This window comes from Salmo salar, chromosome 13 (genome assembly GCF_965601325.2).
Source record: "Salmo salar chromosome 13, fSalSal1, whole genome shotgun sequence".
In the NCBI taxonomy this organism is placed as follows: domain Eukaryota; kingdom Metazoa; phylum Chordata; class Actinopteri; order Salmoniformes; family Salmonidae; genus Salmo; species Salmo salar.
The window spans coordinates 45,439,522-45,454,694 of NC_138303.1; the positions used below are offsets into that span (position 1 = coordinate 45,439,522).

Here is a 15,173-nt window from a genome sequence, read left to right on the forward strand (position 1 = left end):
CAGGTAGATAGTGTGGTGATGGCTGGTGGTTGGTTGTCAGGCCGTTTTCTTACGTAAGGAAAGAGTTCTGCCCTAAATGCATTATGTACACCTCTCAGACTGTGACAACTCATTGATTGGTATCTTGTTCACCACTGGTGTGCAGAACTGGGTGTACATACTATTCAAAATCTTTCGAATCCGTTAAGCATTTGCTTTAGACTGCCTGGAGTACCAGGTGGGCAGAGTTTGAACTTTTGGGGCTTTTCTAATGGGTTCCATTCAACAGGCAAGCTCAATAGAACACAGCTAAAGTATTTGAAATGTTTTGAACAGTATTTGAATCCAGGTGTACTACTGTGCACCAGGAGGATCAGTATGTTATCTTTCCACTGGGTTGACCTGCAGACAGCGAGTTGAGTGACTACACAACAAACTAATTCCACAGAAACAGGTTTTTCCACTAGCAGCAGCACCAGGTCTAAACAAACTGCAGACACAAAGCATGGTCTATATGTGAAATCAAATATATTGGCACCCTTGCACAACTCACAATTTCTTCTAAAATAATTTTAAATTTAATGTAATAAAAAGGTGTATATTTGTTTGATTTACAAATTGCACAGGACCAACAACAAAAAAACTAAACTGAAAGAGATTTTTCACTTTTCTTTCCTTCTCACAAAGTAAAAAAAATGGCCTAAAAATTTTTATTTTTTTAAAAAATTGGATTAATATGTCAAGAGGCAAGTGATCTTGTTTACTGTGTAATTTATCTCACCTGTGAAAATGTTTAGGTGCCTACAGGGTAAAAAGATAACAAATCAACCAGAACAGAACATTCTGCTCCGTTGCACTCCATTAAAAAAGGGCAAGGGTGCCAATATATTTGACCGTCTGTACTCTAGTACTACCACAGACTACCATGTGAATTCTGTAGTTCCTGTTACTGTTCCTAAGTAGTGTGTAGCAACTGTTGCTACCATATGCGCCTGCCAGTGCAACAAGGATGAGTAAGTGAGTTGAAGGAAAGGTCGGTACAGAATGAGGGTTGAGATTAATATACACTGCTCAAAAAAATAAAGGGAACACTAAAATAACACATCCTAGATCTGAATGAATGAAATAATCTTATTAAATACTTTTTTCTTTACATAGTTGAATGTGCTGACAACAAAAGCACACAAAAATAATCAATGGAAATCCAATTTATCAACCCATGGAGGTCTGGATTTGGAGTCACACTCAAAATTAAAGTGGAAAACCACACTACAGGCTGATCCAACTTTGATGTAATGTCCTTAAAACAAGTCAAAATGAGGCTCAGAAGTGTGTGTGGCCTCCACGTGCCTGTATGACCTCCCTACAACGCCTGGGCATGCTCCTGATGAGGTGGCGGATGGTCTCCTCCCAGACCTGGACTAAAGCATCCGCCAACTCCTGGACAGTCTGTGGTGCAACGTGGCGTTGGTGGATGGAGCGAGACATGATGTCCCAGATGTGCTCAATTGGATTCAGGTCTGGGGAATGGGCGGGCCAGTCCATAGCATCAATGCCTTCCTCTTGCAGGAACTGCTGACACACTCCAGCCACATGAGGTCTAGCATTGTCTTGCATTAGGAGGAACCCAGGGCCAACCGCACCAGCATATGGTCTCACAAGGGGTCTGAGGAATTCATCTCGGTGCCTAATGGCAGTCAGGCTACCTCTGGCGAGCACATGGAGGGCTGTGCGGCCCCCCAAAGAAATGCCACCCCACACCATGACTGACCCACCGCCAAACCGGTCATGCTGGAGGATGTTGCAGGCAGCAGAACGTTCTCCACGGTGTCTCCAGACTGTCACATGTGCTCAGTGTGAACCTGCTTTCATCTGTGAAGAGCACAGGGCGCCAGTGGCGAATTTGCCAATCTTGGTGTTCTCTGGCAAATGCCAAACATCCTGCACGGTGTTGGGCTGTAAGCACAACCCCCACCTGTGGACGTCGGGCCCTCATACCACCCTCATGGAGTCTGTTTCTGACCGTTTGAGCAGACACATGCACATTTGTGGCCTGCTGGAGGTCATTTTGCAGGGCTCTGGCAGTGCTCCTCCTGCTCCTCCTTGCACAAAGGCGGAGGTAGCGGTCCTGCTGCTGGGTTGTTGCCCTCCTACGGCCTCCTCCACGTCTCCTGATGTACTGGCCTGTCTCCTGGTAGCGCCTCCATGCTCTGGACACTACGCTGACAGACACAGCAAACCTTCTTGCCACAGCTCGCATTGATGTGCCATCCTGGATGAGCTGCACTACCTGAGCCACTTGTGTGGGTTGTAGACTCTGTCTCATGCTACCACTAGAGTGAAAGCACCGCCAGCATTCAAAAGTGACCAAAACATCAGCCAGGAAGCATAGGAACTGAGAAGTGATCTGTGGTTACCACCTGCAGAACCACTCCTTTATTGGGGGTGTCTTGCTAATTGCCTATACTTTCCACCTGTTGTCTATTCCATTTGCACAACAGCATGTGAAATTTATTGTCAATCAGTGTTGCTTCCTAAGTGGACAGCTTGATTTCACAGAAGTGTGATTGACTTGGAGTTACATTGTGTTGTTTAAGTGTTCCCTTTATTTTTTTGAGCAGTATATTTATATCTAAATATATATTCTATATAGACTACTCCATAGTGCTTAAAACGCTCTACAGACTAAGCCCGGTCTAAGCCGGAAGGGGGGGGGGTTTAAAGAAAGTCATACCAAGGATCATTTAGCTATTTGATTTTGAATTGTAAGACCCCTTGAACTATATAAAAATAAAAAATAAATATTTGATAAAACACCGGGGGACCTTTAGACGAGTCTTGTGAGGCAGAGATCTTTGTGGGCTATACTCGGCCTTGTCCCGGGATGGTATGTTGGTGGTTGGAGATATCCCTCCAGTGGTGTGGAGGCTGTGCTTTGGCAAAGTGGGTGTGGTTATATCCTACCTGTTTGGCCCTGTCCGGGGGTTTCATCGGATGGGGCCACAGTGTCTCCTGACCCCTCCTGTCTCAGCCTCCAGTATTTATGCTGCAGTAGATTATGTGTCGGGGGGCTAGGGTCAGTCTGTTACATCTGGAGTATTTCTCTTGTCTTTTCCGGTGTCCTGTGTGAATTTTAAATATGCTCTCTCTAATTCTCTCTCTCTTTCTTTCTTTCTCTCTCTCGGAGGACCTGAGCCCTAGGACCATGCCTCAGGACTACTTGGCTTGATGACTCCTTGCTGTCCCCAGTTCACCTGGCCGTGCTGCTGCTCCAGTTCCAACTGTTCTGCCTGCAGCTATGGAACCCTGACCTGTTCACCGGACGTGCTACCTGTCCCAGACCTGCTGTTTTCAACTTTCTAGAGACAGCAGGAGCGGTAGAGATACTCTCAAAGATCGGCTATGAAAAAGCCAACTGACACTTACTCTTGTGTTACTGACTTGTTGCACCCTCGACAACTACTATGATTATTATTATTTGACAATGCTGGTCATTTGAACATCTAGGCCATGTGCTGTTATAATCTCCACCCGGCACAGCCAGAAGAGGACTGGCCACCCCTCATAGCCTGGTTCCTCTCTAGGTTTCTTCCTAGGTTTTGGCCTTTCTAGGGAGTTTTTCCTAGCCACCGTGCTTCGACACCTGCATTGCTTGCTGTTTGGGGTTTTAGGCTGGGTTTGAGATATCAGCTGATGTAAGAAGGGCTATATAAATACATTTGATTTGATTTGATTCTGGTGGTCCTAGAGCAACATACATGTACGTGTTCGTGAGAGTCACCTTTCCACAGAGGGGTCATATTAGTGTGTAGCCCAAACTGTTCGGATGCTACAGACGATTTTGTTAGAAGACCGATTTTCGGGATGGTCTGAAAAACACCACTCTAGCTCCGTCACCTTTCACTGTTGATGCAGAAGTGCAACATTGGCGGACGCATCCAATGCAAAAAAAACAACATCTCAGATTTTTTATGGGGTTGTTTTAATATGCTAATTAGATTTCCACGGGGCGCGGACATAGACTAAGGGGTTAAGTTCATGTTATTACCACAGCAACATGGAGAATAGCTACAGCTGAGCAATAACTGATGCAGTATATCACAATAATCCATATAATATCAATATAGAACACTATAGTCAATACATCCAGTGTGTCCAACTGCCAGGACTTTTCTTTCAGAATCAAAACAAAAACGATCGGTCCACTTTCTAACTTTACAAAAGTTGGCCATATGTACTGTACTCCTGATTTGGATGTACTCCTGGTTTGGATGTACTCCTGGTTTGGATGTACTCCTAATTTGGATGTGTCGTCTTACCACTGTCACTAGGGACAATGACACAACAAACAACCAAGGGGAAAGGTGGTCCACTTCATGAGCTATTCCCTCAGAGCTGGTTGGTCTCTGTGGTGTCGGTCTGTCTGAGCGAGGAGTGTGCGTTCTTGCGCCTATCTGTCCCAGCCACAGTTTGAGCACACGGCGCCAGCCACCAGGCCAGGCAAGACTACAGCAGCCAATACTCAGAAATCCCCACATACACTCACAATGACCAGGACACATCAGAGCCATATATCTCTATCTATCTATAACCACATCTCCATCCATAGTTTTTATGCAAGTAAAGTCATACCGTATTTTGAAAAAGAATCACGACAGCTGACGGAAATAGGGCAAAATTGGTTACTGTTTCAGTCATGTCTTTGGTCACCTTTGCATGGGTCAAACAAAAACAGTAATGATTGGTTTACAATAGAGCCTCCCAAAATGCAGGCGATGGCTGCAGGATGAAGTTGAAGAGCAACTGCAGAAACTTGCAGTCGACTGCAGTCAAAACTTCATGACCTTTGATAACATGATTTTTGTAAATTTCATGCAGTCGACATGTACTGTAGGTACAAGTCGGACTATTTTTATCTCCATAATGCAACACTCTTTGAAAAGTAAAATTGTACAAATGCCGACAGATCATTTGTTCATTCGACACGATGGGATCTTTTTGTGTCGGTACCTTTATGTGCAAATATTGATATAATAACCATCATATCGAAGTAAACTTGGAGTCACGCGATGATATGGCGTGGTCCTCCCACTACGACTCAGGAAACCATGCAGTTTATTGGCTACAGATGAAATAAATGATGAACTTCACAGGGTGGTGAAAGTGCACAGTAATGAGCTTGATGCGCCTTTCCAATAAATATTGAGGGTCTTATTCTGGTGTCATGATGATCGATGCTTGACTGCCGTATGACAAATACAAATATTCTCCATAATAATCTCATTATGTAGGCTAGCCTAGCCATACAGTCTACCCACACTTTATCTGCGAGCTGTTGACTAGAGCGCACGTGCCAACAGTTGAAAATGCAATAATGGAAACGCATTGAACTTGAGATTTTATTCAGTACATGAAAACATAAGTGAAAAAGTATATTTTGTGTGCACTACGTCATCACGCACTGATTGTTATACGCAACAATCCATTCTTGCTTGCAGATATTCCAAAGCTCTGTTAAGCTAGATGGAGAGCGGTGGTGAACAGCAATCTTTAAGTCATTCCACAGATTTTCAATGGGATTCAAGTCTGGGCTTTGGCTGGGCCACTCAAGGACTTTCACATTCCTGTTCTGAAGCCATTCCAGCATTGCTTTGGCTATATGCTTGGGGTCATTGTCATGTTGGAACTCTTTGCACTCTGAAGCATACCAGTCTCCCGGTCCCTGCCGCTGTAAATCATCCCCATAGCATGATGCTGCCACCACCATGCTTCACAGTAGGGACGGTGTTAGACGGGTGATGAGCTGTGCCTGGTTTTCTCCGGACATATAACTTTGCATTCATGCCAAAGAGTTACATGCTATCATGTGCCTTTTTCTCAGCTGTGGCTCCCGTCTGTCCATTTTCACATAAAGCCCAGATTGGTGAAGTGCTGTAGAGACTGTTGTCCTTCTGGCAGGTTCTCCCATCTCAGCCAAGGAACACATTCCTGACCAAGGTCCTTCTTGCCCGGTTGCTCAGTTTGGTCGGACGGTCAGCTCTCGGCAGAATCTGGTTAGTTCCATATTTTTTTCAATTTCCCAATGATGGAGACCACTCTGCTCTTACAAAACGTTCAACACTCTAGAAATTGTTTTATACCTTTCCACAGATACATGGCTCGTCGCAAATCTGTGTCTGAAATTATGTCCAAACAATTGAATTGACCACAGGTGGACTCTAATCAAGTTGTAGTGAGATCACAGGAATGATCAAAGGAAATTGGATGCACCTGAGCTCAATTTGTAGTGTAGAAGCAAAGGGGTGTGAATACTAATGTAAATTAGATATTTCTGCATTTCATTTTCTAAAAACATGTTTTCACTGTTGTTATGGGGTATTGTGGGTAGACGGCGTGATAAAAATTATATTCCATCAATTTTGAATTCTTTCTGAAGGCATATATATATATATATATATATATATATACACACATATATATACATACACACACACGTTCAAAAGTTTGGGGTCACTTAAACATTTCCTTGTTTTTGAAAGAAAAGCAAATTTTTTGTACATTAAAATAACATCAAATTGATCATAAATACAGTGTAGACATTCATTGTTAATGTTGTAAATGTCTATTGTAGCTGGAAACGGCAGATTTCTTATGGAATATCTACATAGGTGTACAGAGGCCCATTATCAGCGATTTCTCGCATGGAATAGCCTTAATTTCTCAGAACAAGAATAGACTGACAAGTTTCAGAAGAAAGTGCTTTGTTTCTGGCCATTTTGGGGCTGTAATCGAACCCACAAATGATGATGCTCCAGATACTCAACTAGTCTAATAGCGGACAGTTTTATTACTTCATTAAATCAGAACAACAGTTTTCAGCTGTGCTAACATAATTGCAAAAGGGTTTTCTAATGATCAATTAGCCTTTTAAAATGATAAACTTGGATTAGCTAACAACGTGCCATTGGAACACAGAAGTGATGGTTGCTGATAATGGGCCTCTGTACGCCTATGTAGATATTCCATTAAAAATCTGCCGTTGCCAGCTACAATAGTCATTTACAACATTAACAATGTCTACACTGTATTTCTGATCAATTTGATGTTATTTTAAAATGGGCAAAAAAAATAAGCTTTTCTTTCAAAAACAAGGACATTTCTAATTGACCCCAAACTTTTGAACGGTAGTGTTTGTGTGTATACATATATATTTTTTGGGGGTGGCTCCTGTAGGTGGCGTTAGCTAGCGCTCGTCGGCAGTACCTGCGCAAAAACTCTGGTATTTCTCATTCTATAACTTGTTCTCCATCTTCTTTTTAAATAGTGAGCAAACATGTTTTCAGCTAATTTTATTTCCCTGACTGATCAAAAAAACACTTCTCATGCTCTATTTTGTGTCTGCAGCAGACACATAGTGAGCAATATGTTTGGAACATCAAAATATCAAATCACAATACATATAGAATTGTGAGGATCGCAATACATATCGTATCGGCACCTAAGTATGGTGATAATATTGTATTGTGAGGTCCCTGGCAATTCCCAGCACTACTATTTAGTGCACTCGTTTTGACCACAGCCATTGGGCTGCCATTTGGGACACGGCCTATGGTTCTAGGACACATGACAGGTGCAGGTGACCTAAAACAATAATAAATGAAATATCCATGACGTCATGTGCCATCTTTAATACTGACATGCATGTAGGGCTTAGGTGTGATGTAATGAGATTAAATCAGATGTAGGCCTATAGATGAGGAAGGATATGTGTAAGCAAAGGCTTTACCACAGTCACATGCCTCACATTCAGCTTCTTTCTCCCTCACTGGTCAGGTCAATATAATTTGGTGAGGAACGCACAGACAAATAGTAGCTACATAGATATGCCTAAATATCCATTCATTTTGTGGTCTGCATTTGTTGAATGGCACTAAAGTGTCCCGTTTCTGATCTCTCCAATCTCTCTAAAGAGCCCACCCCCTAGAGAATTGGTATGTCAATTATGATGAAATGTCCATGTATTAGTTTCAGCCAATGCTTTTCAGCCAATGGCCTTGCTTCTGTGGTCTCCATTACTAGCAACAGTTGTTTTGCATGACAGTAAAGTTTCCTGTTTCTGGTCCCTCCACTTTCTCTAAAAAATAGTTTTTTCCAGAGCACCAGAACCTCTGAACCTCAGCTCTTACATGGCCCAAAGTGTGAATGAGGACATTCTCATCCAGCTCTGTGACTGACGAAGACCAAGACTGACATCAAGGGACAGAGTAGGTGTCTCTCTCTTGAGAGACAGTTATCTATCAATCTTCATCGGTCTGCTTTCATCAGAGTGCCAGCCAGGCCAGGGCTCAGCCAGGGTGAATCAAGATGTAGCCCAGACCGAGCGAGGCAAGCCCAGAACAGAGAACGGGACACAGAGATCTATTGGAAATAATCATCAGAAGTTCTGTCGGCTCAATCTCATTCTCAGCCGAGCAAGAAATAAAAAGGCCACTATGTTAAGGCAGTCTTTGTGGAGAATAGAATCGTGTGACACACACACACACACACACAGAGAATGAAAAGATATACGTGCTGTCGTTTTTCAGCTGGATGAGTCAGCCTGGTGCTATTTCACACACTCTCCATCTCTGTCACCACCCTCTCCGAGTCTCTTTTTTTGTCCCTCCTATCAACGGTCTATCTCTGTCCCTGATACTTCATGTCCATTTCAGAGGGAAAATTCAAGTAAGGGGAAAAGTGAAAAACATAGATGGGGGGGAGAGAGGTTTGTGTGTGTGTGGAGAGAGAGAGGTCTCAGAAGAGGAGAAGAGTTTCCCAGATTAGGGATGTCTGGCCATGTGATGCCAGGGGCCTCCCAGCCTCCCTCCCTCCATCCCTCGGGGCTGGCTAAACTGAATGGGGTTCTACTGTACATTCACAAAATCACTGGTGGCAAACACAGACAGAGACTGACTGGCAGATTGTTCCCCCAGAGAGGGTGAACAATTGCGCAAACTACTATCATTCACCACTGAATCAAAGGGAGTACGTACAATCATCATCATCACGCTCATTTTTTTCAATTTTAATAAAGTCACATAAAACCTTTTAGATATTATTTACTTTATGTAACTCAAGAATGTCAGAGAACTAGAGGAAGGAGCACTACAGCAGTGTCCTCCCTCCCACCACTAGAGCTCATGTCCCTGTCATTGATTGCTCATGGGACTGGAACTTATTCCCATGGATGGGATAGAGAAAGGGAGAGAAACCCTGTCCCTGCGCACCAAATGGCACCCTATACAAGGACACAGGCACACTGTCCCTGCCAGAACATTCCCCCCAGTCCTATTAACACCCATGCATGGCCAGTCCAGTCCCTACAGCCCCAGGCCAGTTCACAGTCTATCAGGAGGCCATGATCACCAGAGCAGGCTTGCTGGCCACCCTGCTCTGCCAAAACCCACCAGGCAGCGAGCCTCACACAGCCAACCACTGAGCCCACAGACACACACTCCCTGGATCCCAAATCGACCCCCAGCCCCTACCCCCATAGGCACGTGGAGATCTGACAGGATTGGATAGGTGTCTGCAATATTGTTTTTCTTACCCATCTACACACTATACCCCATAATGATAAAGTGAAAACTAATTGAAATTAATTGAAAATGAAATACCTCATTTACATAAGTATTCACACTTCTGAGTCAATACTTTGCAGAAGCCCATTTGGCAGCGATTACAGCTTTGAGTCAGCTTGGGTATGTCTATCAGCATTGCACATCTGGATTTGGGGATTTTCTCCCATTCTTCCTTGCAGATTTTCTCAAGCTTTGTTAAGTTAGATGGGGAGTGGCGGTGAACAGCAATCTTCAAGTCTTTCCACATATTTTCAATGGGATTCAAGTCTGGGCTTTGGCTGGGCCACTCAAGGACTTTCTCATTCTTGTCCTGAAGCCATTCCAGCACTGCTTTGGCTGTATGCTTGGGGTCATTGTCCTGTTGAAACATAAATCTTCGCCCCAGTCTAAAGTTGTTTGCACTCTGAAGCAGGTTCTCAACAAGAATTCAAAGTTCTCTCTATCCTTATCTCTATCCTTACCTTCCTGCTGAAAAGCATCCCCACAGCATGATGCTGCCACCACCATGCTTCACGGTAGGGATGGTGTTAGACGGGTGATAAGTTGTGCCTGGTTCTCCAGACATCGCGCTTTGCATTCAGGCCAAAGAGTTTTGTCTCTCCAAACCACAGAATCTTTTACTTTATGCTCTCCGTCTTTTACCTGCCTTTTTGCAAACTCAAAGTGTGCTGTCATGTGCCTTTTTTTCAGGAGTGGCTTCTGTCTGGCCACTATCCCATAAAGCCCAGATTGGTGAAGTGTTGTAGAGACTGTTGCCCTTCTGGCAGGTTCTTCCATCTCAGCCAAGGAACTCTGTAGTTCTGTCAGAGTGGTCATTGGTCACCTCCCTGACCAAGGTCCTTCTTGCCCGGTTGCTTAGTTTGGTCGGACGGCCAGCTCTAGGCAGAGTCTGGGTAGTTCCATATTTTTTCAATTTTCCAATGATGGAGACCACTGTGCTCTTGGAAAAGTTCAACACACTTGAAATTGTTTTATACCCTTCCCCAGATATATTCCTCATCACAATCTTGGAGATCTACGAACAGTTCCTTGGACTTCATGGTATAGTTTCTGCTCTGACATGCACGGTCAACTGTGGGACCTTATATAGACAGGTGTGTATCTTTCTAAATAATGTCCAGACAATTGAATTGGCCACAGGTGGACTCCAATCAAGTTGTAGTGACATCTCAGGGAGAATGATAGGAAAATGGTTGCAACCTGAGCTCAATTTGGAGTGTCATTTTTTTCCCCTTCTAAAAACACATTTCCAGGTCATCAATATGGGGTACTGTGTGTAGATGGGTGAGAAAAAAAACATATTTAATCAATTTTGAATTCAGGCTGTAACAATAAAATATGGAAAAAGTCAAGGGGTATGAATACTTTCTGAAGGCACTGTATATAAAACACTAGATTGCTGATGCTATTTATTGGCCATTGAGAACCGGTCAGACATTTTGGCACTCCCCAGTAAAAGCAGTCCTCCATAGGAATGAATGGAATTCTACAGCGCTTCAAAGACAAAATCACAGGTCTTTTTTTGTTGTAGTGGGGACAGTAACATTAGTCATCAAAAAAATTATACTTTAAGGAAAATGTTTTTGAATGTTACTGTTTATCTCACATAATATAATTTAAAAGTATGCATTAAAGTGTCTGTAATAGAATAAACGTCACCAAAACATTATGTAGACATTAATAAATACATTTCTATAGCTTTGAAAATATATTTTTAGCAATGGTTGCGGAGTGCCAACAAGGTGGCGAAGTGCCAACATGGAAGCATGGTGGCGAAGTGCCAACATGGAAGCATGGTGGCTTCAACATAGCACCCCCTATCGGTCAACTACTGTACATATAAATAATTGAGTTGAATGCTAAAGGGTCTGGGATTCAGTGTCTGTCTAGGGAAGGAGTGGGGAGTGGACAAGCAAAGCACCAGACCACTGAACCAGTAGTAAACTGTACCATGTCAATACGGTCCCATTCAGAGTGGTTGTATCTACAGATGTAAGGTCTTAAATTTGAGCCAATTTACTACAGCAGAAAAAGAATCCTGCAGCAACAGGAAATGTCAATCATTATGTGGATTATAATTAAATGTACAATTTTGTATGGGTTAATACATTTTTCATTAGGGCAAATTGAGTCTGTCATTTCAAAGTAGAAATGACTAACTTCAGAAGCCTTTTTAAAACTCAAATACAATACCAGTTTGAACTTCCTGCTTTCCAGGAACATTCTCAGCAACAAAAGAGTGATCAAATTAGGATCCCACATCTGTATCATACTACACTGCATACCAAATTGCACCCTATTCCCTATTTAGTGCAGTAGTGCACTAAATAGGGAATAGGGTAGCATTTGGGGCTCAGGCTACATCTGATTTTAAATGGTACTGATCAAATGGACATGTCAATAACTTGTCATACCAAATAGTATCATAACTATAAATCGATATGTTTTGATAGACTCTGTGTACAGCAGAATCTACTGCTACTGGCAATTTGTCAAGAACTCTTTATCTGAAGTGTTTGCTTATGAACTGTTTATAAAGTAATGTCAACAATTTGACAAGACTTGTTCATGTATTTATCAACATTAGTAAGTAAAGTTTAGCAAACTATGTAATAACGTTTATAGGCAGTTTATATGCAATAATCATTCATAATGACAAAATAATGCATAAATCTATTTTCAAGCAATGGATGTTCCTTTGTCAAGTCCGTTGGACTATCAGAATCCTCCCCAACGCCCCCATCCGCAAAATTTTCCCCACCCCTTACACAAAACCACAATGGCATCCTTGTCTCAGTGAATTGAGGCTTGAATATGAATGCTACTGTATTATATTATCATGATATTCCTGCAAAACACAGCTAAACAGGCTCATTCAACCCAAATGACCTTCTACAAACTCCAAAAGGAGCTTCTAATCGTCGCCCTGAAGCTGAAAACACACGCACGCACACACAGCTTCATTAAAAATAACATTTTAAGGCGGCCAACACTTCACAGTCCCATCTACTTTTAGTGAGGCACCTTTGACACCACACCATGGGAGAATAGTGAAAGGAGTGTGTGTGAAATATGGAGTCCGTACACAGTTTATCCTATATTATATGAATGCAGAGGGAAGAAAAAGTAGGTTGCTTCAGGTCATGGATAGTCGTGGGTAGTGGGGCCTGATTGTAAAATGATAAATAGGGGGCCCTGGCTAAGAAGGAAGAGGTGGAGTGATTTTGTATCTTTCTTCTCATGCCAAAAGTGTGTTCCCTGAAACGTTCATTGAAGTTTAGCTACACTCGATCTAGCAAGAATTTGGATTGAGCAAGACTCCATGAATGGTCATGCATTGTTTTTTCTTAAGTTAAAACGTACAGTGGCAAGAAAAAGTATGCGGAGCTTTTGGAATGACATGGATATATGCATAAATTGGTCATCAAATTTGATCTGATCTTCATCTAAGTCACAACAATAGACAAGTGTAAACTAATAAACACACAAATTATTGTATTTTTCTTGTCTATATTGAATACATCATGTAAGCATTCACAGTGTAGGTTGGAAGAAGTATGTGAACCTCTGGGTTAATTGGAGTCAGGAGTCAGCTAACATGGAGTCCAATCAATGAGATGAGATTTGAGACGTTGGTTAGAGCTGCCCTGACCTATACATTTTTTTTTTAACTCACAAACTTTGAGTTTGCTATTCCCAAGAAGCACTGCCTGATGTGCACCATGCCTCGAACACCATGCCTTGCATAAAGCTGGAAAGGGTTACAAAAGTATCTCTGAAAGCCTTGATGTTCATCAGTCCACGGTAAGACAAAGTGTCTATAAATGGAGAAAGTTCAGCACTGTTGCTACTCTCCCTAGGAGTGGTCGTCCTGCAAAGATGACTGCAAGAGCACAGTGCAGAATGCTTAATGAGGTTAAGAAGAATCCTAGAGTGTCAGCTAAAGACTTACAGAAATCTCTGGAACACGCTAACGTCTCTGTTGACGAGTCTATGATACGTAAAACACTAAACAAGAATGGTGTTCATGGGAGGACACCACGGAAGAAGCCACTGCTGTCCAGAAAAAACATTGCTGCACGTCTGAAGTTTGCAAAAGTGCACCTGGATGTTCTGCGCTACTGGAAAAATATTCTGTGGATAAATGAAACTAAAGTTGAGTTGTTTGGAAGGAACACACAACACCATGTGTGGAGAAAAAAAGGCACAGCACACCAACATCAAAACCTCATCCCAACTGTAAAGTATGGTGGAGGGAGCGTCATGGTTTGGGGCTGCTTTGCTGCCTCAGGGCCTGGACAGCTTGTCATCGACAGAAAAATGAATTCCCAAGTTTACCAAGACATTTTGCAGGAGAATGTTAGGCTACCTGTCCGCCAATTGAAGCTCAACAGAAGTTGGGTGATGCAACAGGACAACGACCCAAAACACAGAAGTAAAACAACAACAGAATGGCTTCAACAGAAGAAAATACACCTTCTGGAGTGGCCCAGTCAGGGTCCTGACCTCAACCTGATTGCGATGCTGTGGCATGACCTCAAGACAGCAGTTCACACCAGACATCCCATGAATATTCCTGAAACAGTTTTGTAAAGAGGAATGGTCCAAAATTCCTCCTGACTGTTGTGCAGGTCTGATTCACAACTACAGAAAACATTTGGTTGAGGTTATTGCTTCCAAAGGAGGGTCAACCAGTTATTAAATCCAAGGGTTCACATACTTTTCCCACCCTGCACTATGAATGTTTACACGGTGTGTTCAATAAAGACATGAAAACGTATAATTGTTTGTGCGTTATTAGTTTAAGCAGACTATGTTTGTCTACTGTTGTGACTTAGATGAAGATCAGATCAAATTGTATGACCAATTTATGCAGAAATCTAGGTATTTCCAAAGAGTTCACATACTTTTTCTTGCCATTGTATATATATTTTTTGACATATAGTTACCACAGTGTCAGATACATGAGCCGAGCTCTATTCTACATACCTGGTTTGTGGAGTTAGCAAGGTAATTTTGGTCAACTGAGTTTAACGCGGGATAACTGGTACCACGAAAAATGGCTCACCTTTTAGCCAGGTAAATTTCTATGGCACCGAATCCTTCAGAACTCCATTTATCCTGAATGAAGAGTCTGAGTCGCGAGTTGAGGACCAATGAAATCAGATTCCGTCCCTATCGCAAAGATTGCGCCATCATCCCCTTCATTTAAATAAAACTGACTAAATATTTTATCAATCAAATGTTTTTTTTGTGTGTTAGAAAATAGTAGTTATTAAAATACCTATCACATTACACATTCAGTAATGACAGAATGCAATTGAAACTTCAAGCACAGTAAAACTTTTATATAACTTAATACAATTATTCTAGTGATAGGAGTGGGGGGAAAAGGTGTTTGTGCATTGATGAGCACACCAAAGTCGGCATTAACGATAAGCAATAAAATAAAAGATGGCACTTCTAAAAGCCTATTTCACACCATAGCCTGCTGAATTTGCAAGACAAGTTTAATTCTGATTTCGGCACAAATGAAAATGTGTCACTGACTCGCCCATGGATTGATGTTTCTCA

The 15,173-nt window shown here is 42.3% G+C and overlaps 1 protein-coding gene across 3 annotated transcripts in view; it reads right to left on the reverse strand.

Moving 5' to 3' along the window:
* Positions 1-15,173, reverse strand: part of LOC106567013 (adenylate cyclase type 6) — an 80,774-nt gene that overhangs the window by 55,854 nt on the left and 9,747 nt on the right. The gene's annotated exons all lie outside the window — the stretch shown is intronic.